The sequence below is a fragment of the Ambystoma mexicanum genome, chromosome 2q, assembly GCF_040938575.1.
Source record: "Ambystoma mexicanum isolate Mex_15411 chromosome 2q, UKY_AmexF1_1, whole genome shotgun sequence".
Taxonomy (NCBI): domain Eukaryota; kingdom Metazoa; phylum Chordata; class Amphibia; order Caudata; family Ambystomatidae; genus Ambystoma; species Ambystoma mexicanum.
In genome coordinates, this window is record NC_090924.1 from 418,356,019 (window position 1) to 418,369,811 (window position 13,793).

At 46.5% G+C, this 13,793-nt stretch overlaps 1 long non-coding RNA gene across 1 annotated transcript in view; it reads right to left on the reverse strand.

Moving 5' to 3' along the window:
• Positions 1-785: 785 nt before the first annotated feature.
• The window catches only part of LOC138569462 (uncharacterized), a 155,027-nt gene continuing 142,019 nt past the window's right edge, over positions 786-13,793 (reverse strand). Inside the window, exon 3 of the long non-coding RNA XR_011303244.1 lies at positions 786-3,945. This is a non-coding gene — a long non-coding RNA (uncharacterized lncRNA). The remainder of the gene's footprint in view (positions 3,946-13,793) is intronic.

Consider the following 13,793-nt stretch of genomic DNA (forward strand, 5'->3'; position numbering starts at 1 on the left):
TCCAAAGAATGATGGTCTTTATAACCCTTTCAGTACTCAACACCCTTCCAGCATACAATCAACAATGAGGGAAGGGGTCCAAGATCGGCCAAGAGATAACACACATCCTATTGCTTTATATGTGAATACATGTGTCTTTACCAATACTAAGGGTGTTTCCTACCTAACACAACTAACTAAGGGTCGTCAGTCATCAGTGAGAGTCCAAATCAATATCCGCCCACTGTCCAAACTACCATGTCCTAGACCCTACCACTATTACAACAAACGAAGTACACGAGAATGACTCCCTCCTCTTCTGGACAAATGCAATTCAATAAAGTATACTTCTTAGCAATTCCTTTGAGCAACTTCTACTCTTGCTCTCCCTCTTGTCAACGTATACGCACCCATCCAATTGCCAGCTTGATATGGGTAGCAAGTAGGGACCTGCCCCCCTACACAACTTCACATTGGCTAAAATGCGCCTGTGCATTCTAAACTCATCTGAAAAATTTCCCATACTTGGACTTCAGTAACCCCAGGGCGTTCAACCTCTGGAGCGTTGGTACCATACCAATGGTGAAAGGTGCTATACAAATGACAATCACAATACAACAAATAAATACATTAACAAAATACAAATCATTCAGTTCTGATATTTGGTTCTTCAAAGTCTCAGGCGTATTTTTCCTTTGTTTACTCTTCCTTTCTTTCTTGTACTCATGTGTCTTATTCTTATTATATTTCTTCCTGTCCTTTGTTCTTCTTTCACTTTTAACCTTATATCCTGTTCGGGACAATCATGAGTGTTCCAGTGTTTATTCTTATTTACTGTATGTATTCACATGCAACAGTTTGTGGTTACTGGGATGAATATGAACCTTCTCATACTTATTCTCATTTCCACATTCGTTTAAAGTGTTTTGTTACAACTGGGACTAGTATGAGCACTGCAGTGTTTATTCTCACTTTCTTCATTCACTTCAGATACTTTCTTAGACCTGAGACGAGTATGAGCACTCATAGTTATTATCTTCGGGATAACGTCACCGGAATTCGTGGCAGCTCGGGACCCTTTTTTCAAATTGTCAGGCTGGCTTCCTGGTTCTTCAGGAATATTCCTGCTCTTCCTCCAGTCTGTTTGTGGTGCAGAATCATAATGTAGCTGGTACCTGTATACTTAATGGACTGCTGGGTCCACCACAACAGGTTTGTGGCACGTCACCACTTGCCTCCGGTGTAGGATGCTCTGCGTCCACTTCAGTTTCTCGCTTCTCCTTCTCTCTCCAACTTGGCTAGATGGAGTCTGTGGTAGTGCTCACTGGTAGAGTTGGACGCCATACGTCCAGGTACCTCTTCATATCGTGACAAGCTATTATGAAGCTTGCATGTTCTCTCTCTCTGAATGTATCCACCTCTCCTTCTTATTACATGTCAAAGTCCCCTTTTCTCTGTTTGATTCCTGCTTTGTTTTCTTCCATTCCACTAGAAATAAGCCACATTCTTAAAATGTGGCTTATTTCTAGTGGAATGCATAAACGAATGCATGGTCAATGGCTGATATAATGGATAATATAATGGATGAATTACTCATATGATAACTATTATAGCAAGAATATTTACAAACTATCCTTTTATCATTACTGATAATTCATACCAGGAATACGTATACCTAGACAGATAGTCAGGTCAAAACATGGACATAAAAGCAAATGGCAATATTCTCAATCACAAAATACATAGCTGACAAACGTGTCAGATTTCTGACATTTAAATTAAGCAGGTTGTAGCATTCAATACATTGGCAGATTCCTAATGTCACTGCAAGCAAATAGCAATTGCAATAGTGTCAAAACGTGGTGCATTTCATTCTTATCTATTGTTCTAACTGATATCAGATGTTCAGGATCTCACCCCGGTGTTATAACTATCAAGCATGTGTATTCAAACGTGTGAAATCAAAGCATAGCAAATCAAGCATAGGAAAGTGAAGCATGTGTTCTCTGGACATAGGCCCAATCATTTCAGTTATCTCTAATGTTGTAGTCAATTTCAATTCTCTCTTGCACACAAAAAGACATTTCACTTTCAAAGTGTTCAGTCATTAGCAAGTGACAAGGTATCCAATAGTCCTTCTCCCTGCTCACTGCATTGAAAGCAGACATCTTTGAGCAAACATTGGTGCTGATCAAAACAGATTCCAAAAGTACTTTCCTCAATTCGCCCTTTCGCCAAAAACTCTTCCCTAGTCTATCATTCGATTATGATGTATCACTCGTGGTGTCTCAGCACAACGCAGATGGCAACTCTCAAATAGCAATGGCCCATGCTTGTCCACACACGAGTCAAAGCAAAACAAGCACCAGGCATACGTGTCAGGGCCTATTCGTCAGGACCCATACGTAACTCCATTCCCTAGGCCTCAACCTCTCAACCCTCCAGGGTCAAAGGTAAGACATCAGATGTGTCTCAATTCTTCTGTCGCTGCAGATGCAAACAGCCGCAAAACAGACTTGTAGCAAAACATCATCTCGATTCATATACATCAGGAACAACAAGGACTTTCCCATGGCAGCAAATCAAGCAGCCTGCCTGGAAATTGGCCAGCAAGCTTCCTTGTACTTTCTCGGAGTAGAGCGCATATCATGTTCATACCCAAAGGCCTCCAAAGAGACATTCCGCAGAAATTCTTGCTGCTTCTCTGTGGCAAACATCACATGGCACAGAAGTCAGTGTCAGTTCGGTCTTCAGCTTGGAAGAAATGTTCAGTGTCAGCCAGCGTAGATCCCGATCAGTCAATCTGGGACATGTTGTGTGGGGGTATAGTTTATTTTGCCAGAGAGCGTCATGACATTATCATGACGCCTCTGTAATAAAAGGGGCTCTGCTGACACGCACAGGGGAGTGCAGCAGAGTCCCAGGAAGCGGCAACTCGAGTCTGTGTGTGTTCGTTGGGGTTTGGTGTTTGCCACGTGATCGTGGACTACTTGGGTTGGCCTGGCCTGGTGACCCCGGGTTCGAGCATCCCTTGTGCTGGATGCCCCCAGCAACTGTTATCTGTCTGGTGAACCGGACCGTGTCAGGTGATCCCTGCACGCATCCTGCTGCATGCCCGCAGCTCCTGGAGGCGAGTCGGGAGATCCCGACGAGGAATTTCGCCCCCCTCATGCCCGCGGAGAGAAGCTCCCATGAAGGTGGAGTGATCCTTGGTTCGGGTCGCGGAAAAGGGGGCGGAGCCAAGAAGCCGCGCTTGTGAGTGAAGCCTGCGGCCAGGCCCATGCTGAAAGCAGGGCTCGAAGAGGTCCATCCGGCAGTGGGGTTGGTGTTGGTGCTGCTAGCCTCCACCTGCTCAGGAGGAGAATTGCTTCTGCGGCGGTGCCCGCAGAAAGGAGAAACTACCGGCAGGACCATGTAACGAGGACCGGCCTGGGACAAAGGAAGCGGGGCAGAGCCGTCTCCGCCTCGCCTACTGGAAGGGGTGAAGTGATCCCGTACCCGGGCCGCACTGGTGACTGGTCCGCAGTGCTCCAAAGTGGACGGGAGGGCCCAACAACACCCGGGGCCTGAAAGGAAAAGGGTGTGTCTCCACTCCCGTACACAGCGGGGCCGCCCTCAAAAAGGGGCGTGGGCCACCGGCGGCCCAAACATAAGGAAAGTAGCATGGCCCCAGCGTTGGCCTGGCCCACAAAGACAAAGAAAAGGGGCGTGGACAACGGATACGGGCCGCGGCGGTGATGAAGAGAGGGCAATCAGGCTCCCTGCTCCTCACATGAACAGGGGTCTGAGCCTCAGAACAACTGGTGAGCTTCCAACAGGACAACAGTGGTGGCAGAAGGGTGTCCCAAATACTCCATTCTGTTGCCTGCATCAGTTTTCCGCCCCAGGGGTAGCAGCTCCATTAGGTCTGGTCAGTTATAGGCAGTCTCAGTCTCGGTATGCGTGTCTCTTTCCCATCAGATGTAACTAAAAAAAACACAAAAGTGCAGTATCAGTGTTTTCAGTTTATATCAGGATGTATTCAAACAACAGCAGAACTCCCATTGCTCATTGCACAGCTGCATAAACTAGGTCTGTCTTTCATAAGACAGCAATGCTAAAATCAAACGTCTGCCCATTCAGTGTATACAAAGGTCTGTATTTCCTGTGAAGCATTGTCCCTTCACGTTCTCCGCATAATGCACATTCTAAGGAATCCCCATCTTTCAAGAATGTAAACAGTACGAACTCCTTCACATAGTTCGAAAAGGCCAAGATTGCAAACCACTCCGTGTCGGACAATGTAACAAAAATATTCTCTATTCTCACTCTGTCAATCTCTACAGTCATACACATCTCCCCTTTCAACAGGAAGAAGTCACTATAACTTCCTTCATGTTACAAAACAACAGGAATTAATTCAAAGGGTCTCTGTGTCCTGCATTCGCATTTCTATTCAGTAAGCAAACTGTGCCATTCTGGCATATTTCACAATGGCAGTCAGCTCGAACCGTGCAATGTGGTGGCAATTCTAATCTATCATTACACATTCTACTATAAACATCTGCATTACTAGCCTTTGGATACGCTGAGTTTCAAGGTAATCAAACCCTTCTAATTTTCCTTAGATGGTTGCTTCCATCAGCCTGCTTGACCTGTTAGATCCAGCAACTGCATCCTTTTTACGAGTCTGAGAAATGGCCGCTAGGGCACTCACTACATTAGTGTCTGTTTTAACACGACATGAGTGTTTCTTCCTCCTCGTCTAGTTCAGAGTAAAGTGCAGCTTGACTCGCTTTGTTTTGTGTGCATATAAGGCCACACTTCAGTAAATGGATTACAATCTGTTCCTATGTATTCCTTGTTACTTAAACCAATATGCAAGTTAACAACTACACGCTGCTTTTTTATTAGCGATATGCAGAAAGGAACGTTACGCCCTTGCCCTTGGAGAGGCATGTCAATTTTGTCCCGTTCGCTTTTTCCTATTTTCAGCAATGTCCCTTTGCATTGTATATTTAATTCGAAATGGTTTAGAATGGTAACATTATGCTGAGTGCCCAAATACACACATAAGATGAAGCATGGGCTATAGGCATATTGTATTCAGCATCTACAAGGACTGCTTTATTCTACTGTCTAGTTGGCAGAACTAGGAATGGGGCACTCCTCCATTCATTCTCTTCTTTCATTTTTCTGTAGCTTTAAACCACGGAGAGGCCCATCGATTCTTACTGTGGTTCTTGAACATTGAAATATATATATCCACAATGCGCTGCTCTTCCATTCACTTATCCCTAAAAAAGACTGATCTCTCCTGGTTCTTTCAGGCAGGTGAGTTTTCCTCCTGTAACCCTTTTTGGGTCTATGTTTAGGTCATTTGGGGCCTGAGCTCATGGGAACTACTATTGCGGTCCACAATTTTAATTAGGTGGTTTTTACCCCAGTTAAAAAATGGTTTATCCTTAGTTTTGTCTCATTAAGGTATGTTTTCTACACGATTTACTCGCCATTGGAAATGTTCGTATGACGGAGTCCTTTTTCAAAGTTTTTGTATATTTTTTATTTTTTAAAAACAATTTTTATTAATTTCAACAAACAACCCAAAAAACCAGACAGTGAACAACAATTATACATTTCAGGTCTCATGTACAGTTTCACAATATGTCCACCGCCTCCCCATTACCCCTCTCCCCTATCTTGAGCCGACCCCACCTCACCGCCTTCCACCACTCTATCTGAGGACACCCCTCCTTCCGCTCCCCATAGGAACCATCGTCTTCTAGCAAGTCTGGGCAGACCCAGACAGTGTAGCTAGTAACTGCCTCCAGGCTATCAATGTCTCAGATTCTTCATCTACCCTCTATTAACTGCTTCAATCCACACCACCGTTTCCGCATCACCCATTTCTGAAGATCGTGCCACCAAACTTCTACTTTTGGCCTATTACTTGCTTTCCAGCTCATGGTGATTCTGCGCTTAGCGAGTATATAAGCCAGGTCTTTGAGTTTGCTCACATGTTTCAATTCACGCGGCCTGGGGAACCCTCCAACCATGCATGCCCACAAAGATTACACTTCCAGACTAATATGTTTCTCGGTCAAAAGATGGGCCACCTCCCTCCAGAATCTCCTTATTCCCAGGCACGCCTAGGACATATGTTACTGCATTCTTAAACTTTGCAATCTTCAGAGGGGTCATCTATGCCCTATGTGTAAGATATAACTGGATTTGTTGCAACCTCGCATTCCTGGACACTTTTTTGTGGTATCCCTGTGCCCTCACCCACAACCCATCACTCATAGATTCCCCAGCGTCCTCTTACCAATCCCATCTCAGCAGAATCACCTCCTTTCCCACCCTTGACATAAGCAGTTCGTAGATTCGGGAGACCTCAAGGCCTCCGTCTGACACATCATAAAACATTCCTATGGCCCTGTCGGGCTGACTCTCCCGCACTATTTCTGACCAAGTGTCTTTTATCTTCGCACCATCCTAGTGTAAGTGATGTGTTGTCCCCGGTGTAGTCCGCTGTATACTACCAGTGTGTCAAACTCCACCGCTTTCCCATCCTGCCACACATTCCCCAGCGTTGCTATACCAATTGGTTTCCAATGCTTTCGGACTATCTTCCTCAATTGCCCATCCACTCCCTTCAGTGCTACTTGCGGCATCTGTGGAGAACACGGGAATGGGTTCTCCATGACCCGACAAGTCCGCCACCATATCTTCCATCCCAAGTCTAACATTCTTGTCCCCCCGTCTTGCTGTGATTTTAGCAGCCATATCCATTCGTTCAGAAAAAACGGGACACTTTCAGCCCCCAACAATCTGGACTCCGATGTGGAGTCTTCCGATGACCACCTCACCACATATTGTAGTTGGCTGGCCAGATAGTACATTTCAAAGTTGTGCAATTTAATGTCCCCTCGGTCATACGTGTTTTGCAATTTCCATAATGCTATTCTGTTCCTAGTATTATGCCATATGAACCCCCTACATATACCTTGAATTTATATGGTATATTCACAAAGTAGTGTAACAGCCTAGGCAGCACCACCATCTTTAACAGTGCCACTCTCCCCATCATGGTCAAAGGGAGCTTGGCCCAGAACCTCATGCTGTTTTCAATGTTAGCCACCGCCTTCTCTTTGTTTTGTTTGTGTTCAACCTCTACACTGTGATGTACATCAATCCCCAGGTACCTAAAGGTGCTGGTCTCCCATTGTATTTGTAATACCAGATGTTTCTCATGTGGTATCCCTTTATATCTACCCTGGGGAAACATACATGATTTCATGGGGTTCACTGTGATGCCAGACAGCACAGCGTATAGCCCCATTACTTCCAGAATATATTGTAAGTTCTCTTCAGGATATCTCAAATACAACAGCATATCATCAGCATAAATTGATATGAGATGTTGCCCTCTCTTCATACTTATCCCCACCTCTCCATATTGTTGCCTCAAATATATTGCTATGGGTTCTAGCACTAAAATAAACAGCATCGGGGACCACGGACATCCCTGTCTACTACCTCTGCTGAGTTGCCATCGATCGGAGATGGTCGCTCCTGTCCTAACTGGAGTCAGTGGTTTACTGTACAGCAATTGGACCCGCCTCAAGTACGTGGGCCCAACCCCTTATTCCTTCAATGCCGCCATCAACCAAGGCCATTTGACAGAGTCAAAGGCCTTCACTGCATCCAGTGAAAGTATTTCAACCTCCTGGGGATCCCTTTCAGTTTGTTCTATAACATGGTGGAGCCTTCTCAGATTGTCGGATATGCTTCTGCACGGAACATAACCCAGTTTCGTCCAGATATATGAGTGTATTGGTAACCGGTCTCAGCCTATTTGCCAGCACTGCCATCAGTATTTTGCTATCTTGATTAAGCATGCATAGCAGTCTGTATGACCCACAATCCATGCATGGTTTATTAGGCTTAAGGAGAGGAATAATAATTGCCTCCCTCAGAGACTTCGGCAGAGTTCCCCTATCTAACACCTCGTTTAACATTGCTAGTAGTGGGGGGAGCAACTCCACCTTGTATGTTTTGTAGAACTCGCTATGCAGTCCATCTTTACTAGTAGGTAAGAGCATGATCACAGCTTCTAATTCCTCTAATGTAATTGGGGCCTCTTGGTTCTCCCTCTCCACTGCCTCCAGTTTGGGAAGGCTGATGTCCTTCAATATTTTCATCACATAAGTCTCTTCTCCCTCATCAACATCCATATACAGTCGCTGGTAGAACTCTATTCACTCCTTCCTGGGTATCTAAAATGTTTCCATCCATCCCCCATACTGCTCTAATTGTTTATCTCACTCTTATACAACAAGGCTAACAACCTGTCCATGCTTATCTCCTTCCGCCTGCTGCCTTTCGACGCATTTTTTATAGTTCAGATTGCATAATCTCTCCCAGTACTCCCTGCAGTCCTGTTGTAGTTGTCGTGTAGTTCCAGCCTCCTCTGGGGATTGGCCACCCTTGTGCTTTATTATCTCTAATTTATTTTCTGCTTCGTGTAACTCTTGCGTTATTCCACCTTGTAGGCCTTTGTATTTGGATATTGCTGCCCCCTCACCATCACTTTAAATGCCTCCCATAATGTGGCAGCCGATTCTACGCTCCCAGTGTTGAGTTCAAAGTATTCCAATATTTCTTTCTTGAGGTCCTCCCTAAACACTGTGGCCCTCATTACGACCCTGGCGGATTTCGCGGTGCTAAATGCACCGCGAAGCACGGCGGAAAGCCGTCGATAGCGCCATGGGGGTTGGCGGATTTACCACCCCATGCCGACCTTGGCGGAGCGGTAAATCCCCAATCCCCATTTTACCCTTCCCCATTCCCATTCTTGCCCCATAGGGTATAATGGGAGTGGGGAAGGAGTTAATTACGCCGCCGTAAAGTACGGCGGCGTAATTAACAATGAGGTCCCTTAGCGCCATGGTTTTCTCCGCCCGGTAAAACCAGGCGGAGAAAACCTCCATGGCGCTAAGGGAACTCGTAGTACGGCGGACGGGTCCGCCGCGATTAGCGCTGGCGGAAACCCACTCCGCCAGGGTCCTAATGAGGGCCTGTGTCTTTCAAGGCTTCGGCCCTAAGTCTCCATGTCAGGATCCGTGCTTTGGGCGGCGAGTACTGCCATGCTATAATCAATGTCGAGTGGTCTGAGAGGACTCTCGCTTTGTATTCTGACTGCACTAGTTCCCCCATCAGCTCTGGTGCAGCAAATATGTAGTCTAACCGCATGTGCAGGTTTTGTGGGGCTAAATAGTGAGAATTTTGCCTATCCTGTGGGTGGTACATCCTCCATACATCCACTAGTCGAAAATCACTCAATAGGGTCCTCAGGGCTCTTGCTACTGGGGTAGGCTTCTCCATCCTCATATCTGATCTATCAACCCTGGGATCTAACGTGCAATTAAAGTCCCCTCCCCATATAAGTGCCCCCTCATACATGGGCTGATCTTGCTGTATAAAGTTCTGAAAAAGCCGGTAGCGTCTTGGTTTGGGGCATATGTGTTGATAATGCTCAGTACTCTGTTTTCCACTAGTCCTCATATTAGCACCATCCTCCCATCCGGCTCTATGGTGGACTGTAACAGCTTAAAAGGGACATGCATTGTTATCCACGTAATTACCCCTCTGGCGTACGCCGAATATGTTGCTCCTATGGTGGTCCCTCTCCATTTCCTCCCCACCACTTCCAGTTTTTCAGGTGAGTTTCCTGTAACAAAGCAATATCAATTCTATGTCTTTTCAAATACACCATGACCTTATTTCTCTTCAAATAATTATTGAGCCCCCTGATGTTCCAGGTCGCTATCATGAGGTCCCCCATCTTATCCATACCCTGTTCCGCCCCTGTCCTCCCTTGTCTTCCGCTCTATGCGCAGTGATTTATAGGTGTATGCTCGCTCCCCCACTTTTCTTAACGTCCCTTCAAACTCCCCAACTCCCTTCCCACCCCCCTGCCGATCCCCAACTGATCCCATCCCCTTTCCTCCCCCTACAACTTCCCCAAACTGTTGCCCAGCTCCATCCCTGAATCTCAGGCTACCCCGCATCTAACCCTATTCTCGGTGTCACTGATACTCAGTACTCAGCAGGGGGATACCGCTCTACCAGTATCCTGACTAAACTACCTCTGGGGGGATAGTAGTGTGTCCCTTGGTGCCGCTAGTCTACAGCAACAACTGCGTCTCCTGCTTTCAAAATAAGTACGTGAAAGCGCGGCAGTGAGCTGGATTGCTACACGTTCGTTGGCAATACATTGTAGCAGGCACCATCGGGAACACACATCTCTGATGCCCTGATCAGAACAGCGGAGCCGTGGTACTGAAAGAGCTTCCGCAAACACCAGTGCGGAAGCAGTCTCAAACTGCAGGCACCGCACAAAGAGTGTCACTAGAAGGACGACAGCAACTGGGAAGCCCTGCTAAGCACGCTTGATGAGGGAAAGGGGCCTACGGCCAGGACACTGAGGCCAGGGAACAAACAAGAGCAGTGCTTATGTGCTGGTAGCCTGCCACTTGAAGGGTTGCTGGTGCAAGGTCGCATAACTCCTGAATTGGATGTACACCGATGAGGGTGGCACACAAGGAAGAAAGTACCGCAGGCTTAGCAGGCGTGTGAGTTTGTGAGCAGGGAGCGCCGCAGCAGCAGGAAGCAAGCTGCGCCGGAGCAGTGATTAACATGCACTGTGGGCTAATGAATGGTTCACTGAGTAGGCACAATAACTTACAAAGGTTGGTCTACTGGCCGGCGCAAGACAGCCCAAGAGCACAGATGTTCCTATAATTTTGCAAACTCATGTGGACGTGAAGAAGGGCCCATGCCACAGCACTAAAAGTGGGGATCCCCCACAGACTGTATTGATAGTGCACAAGGGAACCAACTCATGGGCATGGAGAAGCTCCCAGCACTAAAGTAACTAGCCCCTAACACAGGAGTGCAGTCCCATCGTAAAGTGGCATCTAATACTACTGCCTTCTACGCACACGAAGATGGCATCCAAGCTGCCCAAAGTTAGAGGGAAACAGTCATCCAAGAATTTGCCAAAGCATCTCCGACAACGGAAGGGGCCAAAGCCAAGGAACAGCGCATATAAGGGGCCACAGTAGGTAACGACCAACATCTTCTATCTAGGGCTACAACCAAAAGACCTCAGGCTATAGCCCTCTTAGCCCCCCTAGCAACGCCTTTGCCAATGTCTTCACAGGCACCGCACGGCACCTGGATTCGCTGCATTGGTGGTTTCTGCCCACCACAGGGTAGTACAGTGGCTAGTATCAATATGTTTGGTGGTTTAGCCGTGTTCGTGATGCAACATCCAAGTATGTCGTGCAGTTCATACTCATTCAATGGCGAGTAGTCGTTACCTGCTGGGGTGATCATAACGGCTGGCTGTGGGACTCCGGTCAACAGTACCACACTCTGGGGGGTAGAGAAAGATTTGCTTCCATACCATGCCCACCTCGCTGTTGAGGCTCGATTCACACAGCTCCATTGTTTCTCTGGTGCACCGTAATGTCCTTTGTTACGAGGCAGGGGCCATTTGGTATGTTGCAGCATGGGATTCTCTAGCATTTCTTTTCATCGTAGCAGTAGTTACACACTGCTGGACATCACGAAAATACCATCATCGTGTTCCTCGTCTCTTCCCACAACAGTAGCATCAGTTATGCTGCGAGTACTCTGGTTGCAGCGTTAGTGCTCGACAGGATATTGTAGGATCAACAGGAGATACGTACTACACCATGGCTACCTAGCCATGCCTCCCGTCCCTTTTCAAGGTTGAGAACATGGTATTCAATTATTCTCCCTTCCACTATATATTCTACTGAGCTTGGCTTATGAATGTGCTTATAGTCAGGCTTTTTCACAATGATTTACATGTCTTTCTTTGAGTTCTTTTTCCTTTTACTTTCTATTTTACAGGATCTCTTATTCATGCCTTTTGGATTGCATTAAAACATCTTTTTTAGAAGAATGGGTATTTTTTGTGAGTCTATTGAACTAGTCACTGTTCAGGCTTTTCAGCATACTGCAGTGCGTGGTCCTGAAGAAGACGGCCATCTGCTGGTTTCCAGTTCGAGGCATTATTCTGTTGAAACTACTTATTTTATATAAAGTCCTAATAGGTTGACACTTGTTATTTTTGTTTGATGTCCCTAGGACATTGTAGTTGACCAATCGCACCCTATTTTATGAGGTCGCTTAGTTCTATATTTTGGGACTATGAAACAACTGTTTGAGTATTCCTCATACACATTTCTGAACATTTCTATTTCTATTTGTTGCAGACCTGGGAATAACAGCCTTTTTCCACGTGATCCCCTTCACCTGGTTGAAGTTCTGTCCTCCCAATTCTGTTTTTGTGTATTACTTAGACATTGAACTAACACACAAGATGCACTAGCACTTTTCTTATCCGTGCTTGCTCTTAATTATGGAAACCCAATATGCATCATGGGTTAGCTTTGTTGATGTTAGGCAGAATTATATGCAGTACCCTCACACAAATTAAGACTACAAGTGAAGGTACAAATTCACCTTTGGTACAAGCCAGTACTACACAGTAAAAGTGGTAACGATGGCTGAGCAGCCACACTTATCTTAAGAGTAAGTGAGCAGTATCAAATAGTTACACAAAGGACAGCAATTACTATGATTCAATCAAACACTGACTTAAGGTGTCTGAGTAAAAGAATATACATTTATTTACACATCAGTTGTATAGCATTTCACTAAAGTAAAGCAGTAGAAAAATGATGTTACCAATACACCACACCACTCCCAATAGATTCTGGACAAGTTTAAACTCAAAACGAAGTGTGAGCAAAATGGCACTCCAGCAATTTAAAAAGGAGGGTAAAACAAAGTTAGACTAAAACTGATCAGCACCAACAGGTAAGTAAGCAGGACAATCTAAAAAGAGGAACTACGATGATGGAATCAAATCAAATAGGCTTAGGGCCAAAGTCAATAGGACAAAAGTCTTTTGTTCAAGATCACACAGTTCAGGGAGGGCGCTGTTGCGCACGAGGAGAGATGGCTGCTCCTCTGTAAGCTCTGTGGACATCCTGGGCTATAATGCTGCTATAACAGTCAAAAGGGACCGGTGTTGCTGAAAAATCAACAAAAGTGTTTCGCTGCCCAAGAAGATCGCACCCACAAGGTTTGTTCTTGATCACTGGCAGAGCCCCAGAGATACACTGCAAAGAAGCTCCTACGCGGCTGATGGAAGAACGCAGCTGACCCACGCCACAGAATGAGAGGAGGAGCCCGGCAGCATGACAACTCGAGAGCCGGAAGCCTAGGCGGCGGGGCCTGCTGCCACACGCAAAGTCACGGGCGCTCCAGTCTCTGTCGAGCGCCCGCTGACTCAGGGACCATAGCCCCCTAGGAGGGGGTGAAGCGGAGCGAGAAGACCACAAGACCATCCGGGTGAGCGGTGGGGGGAGAGGGGCCTGAACCATTGAACTCACTCCATAGCGGCCTGACCATCCGGGCGGCTATGTATAATCCTGTCACACTGAAGGGGCTCCAGAGGAGGGGGGAGGAGCCCGACCATAGTCCCGACTAGTGAGGGGCCGGGCCCTCGACTTAAGTACCTCAGAACCCGAAGGAACGGGTAAATTCTAGGAATAGTCCACAAAAAAAGGGGCAGGGTGAATTGGATACCAGGAAAGGAGGAGGAAAAGGGATTAACTGGGAGAGCGAAGCAAACTTCGGAACGCATGTCTAGCCACACCAAGCACTAGTGTTGAGATGTGCAGCGCCGCGTAGGCGTGGCCTTTTTCTAGGAAGCTGAACGTAGTAAGAGA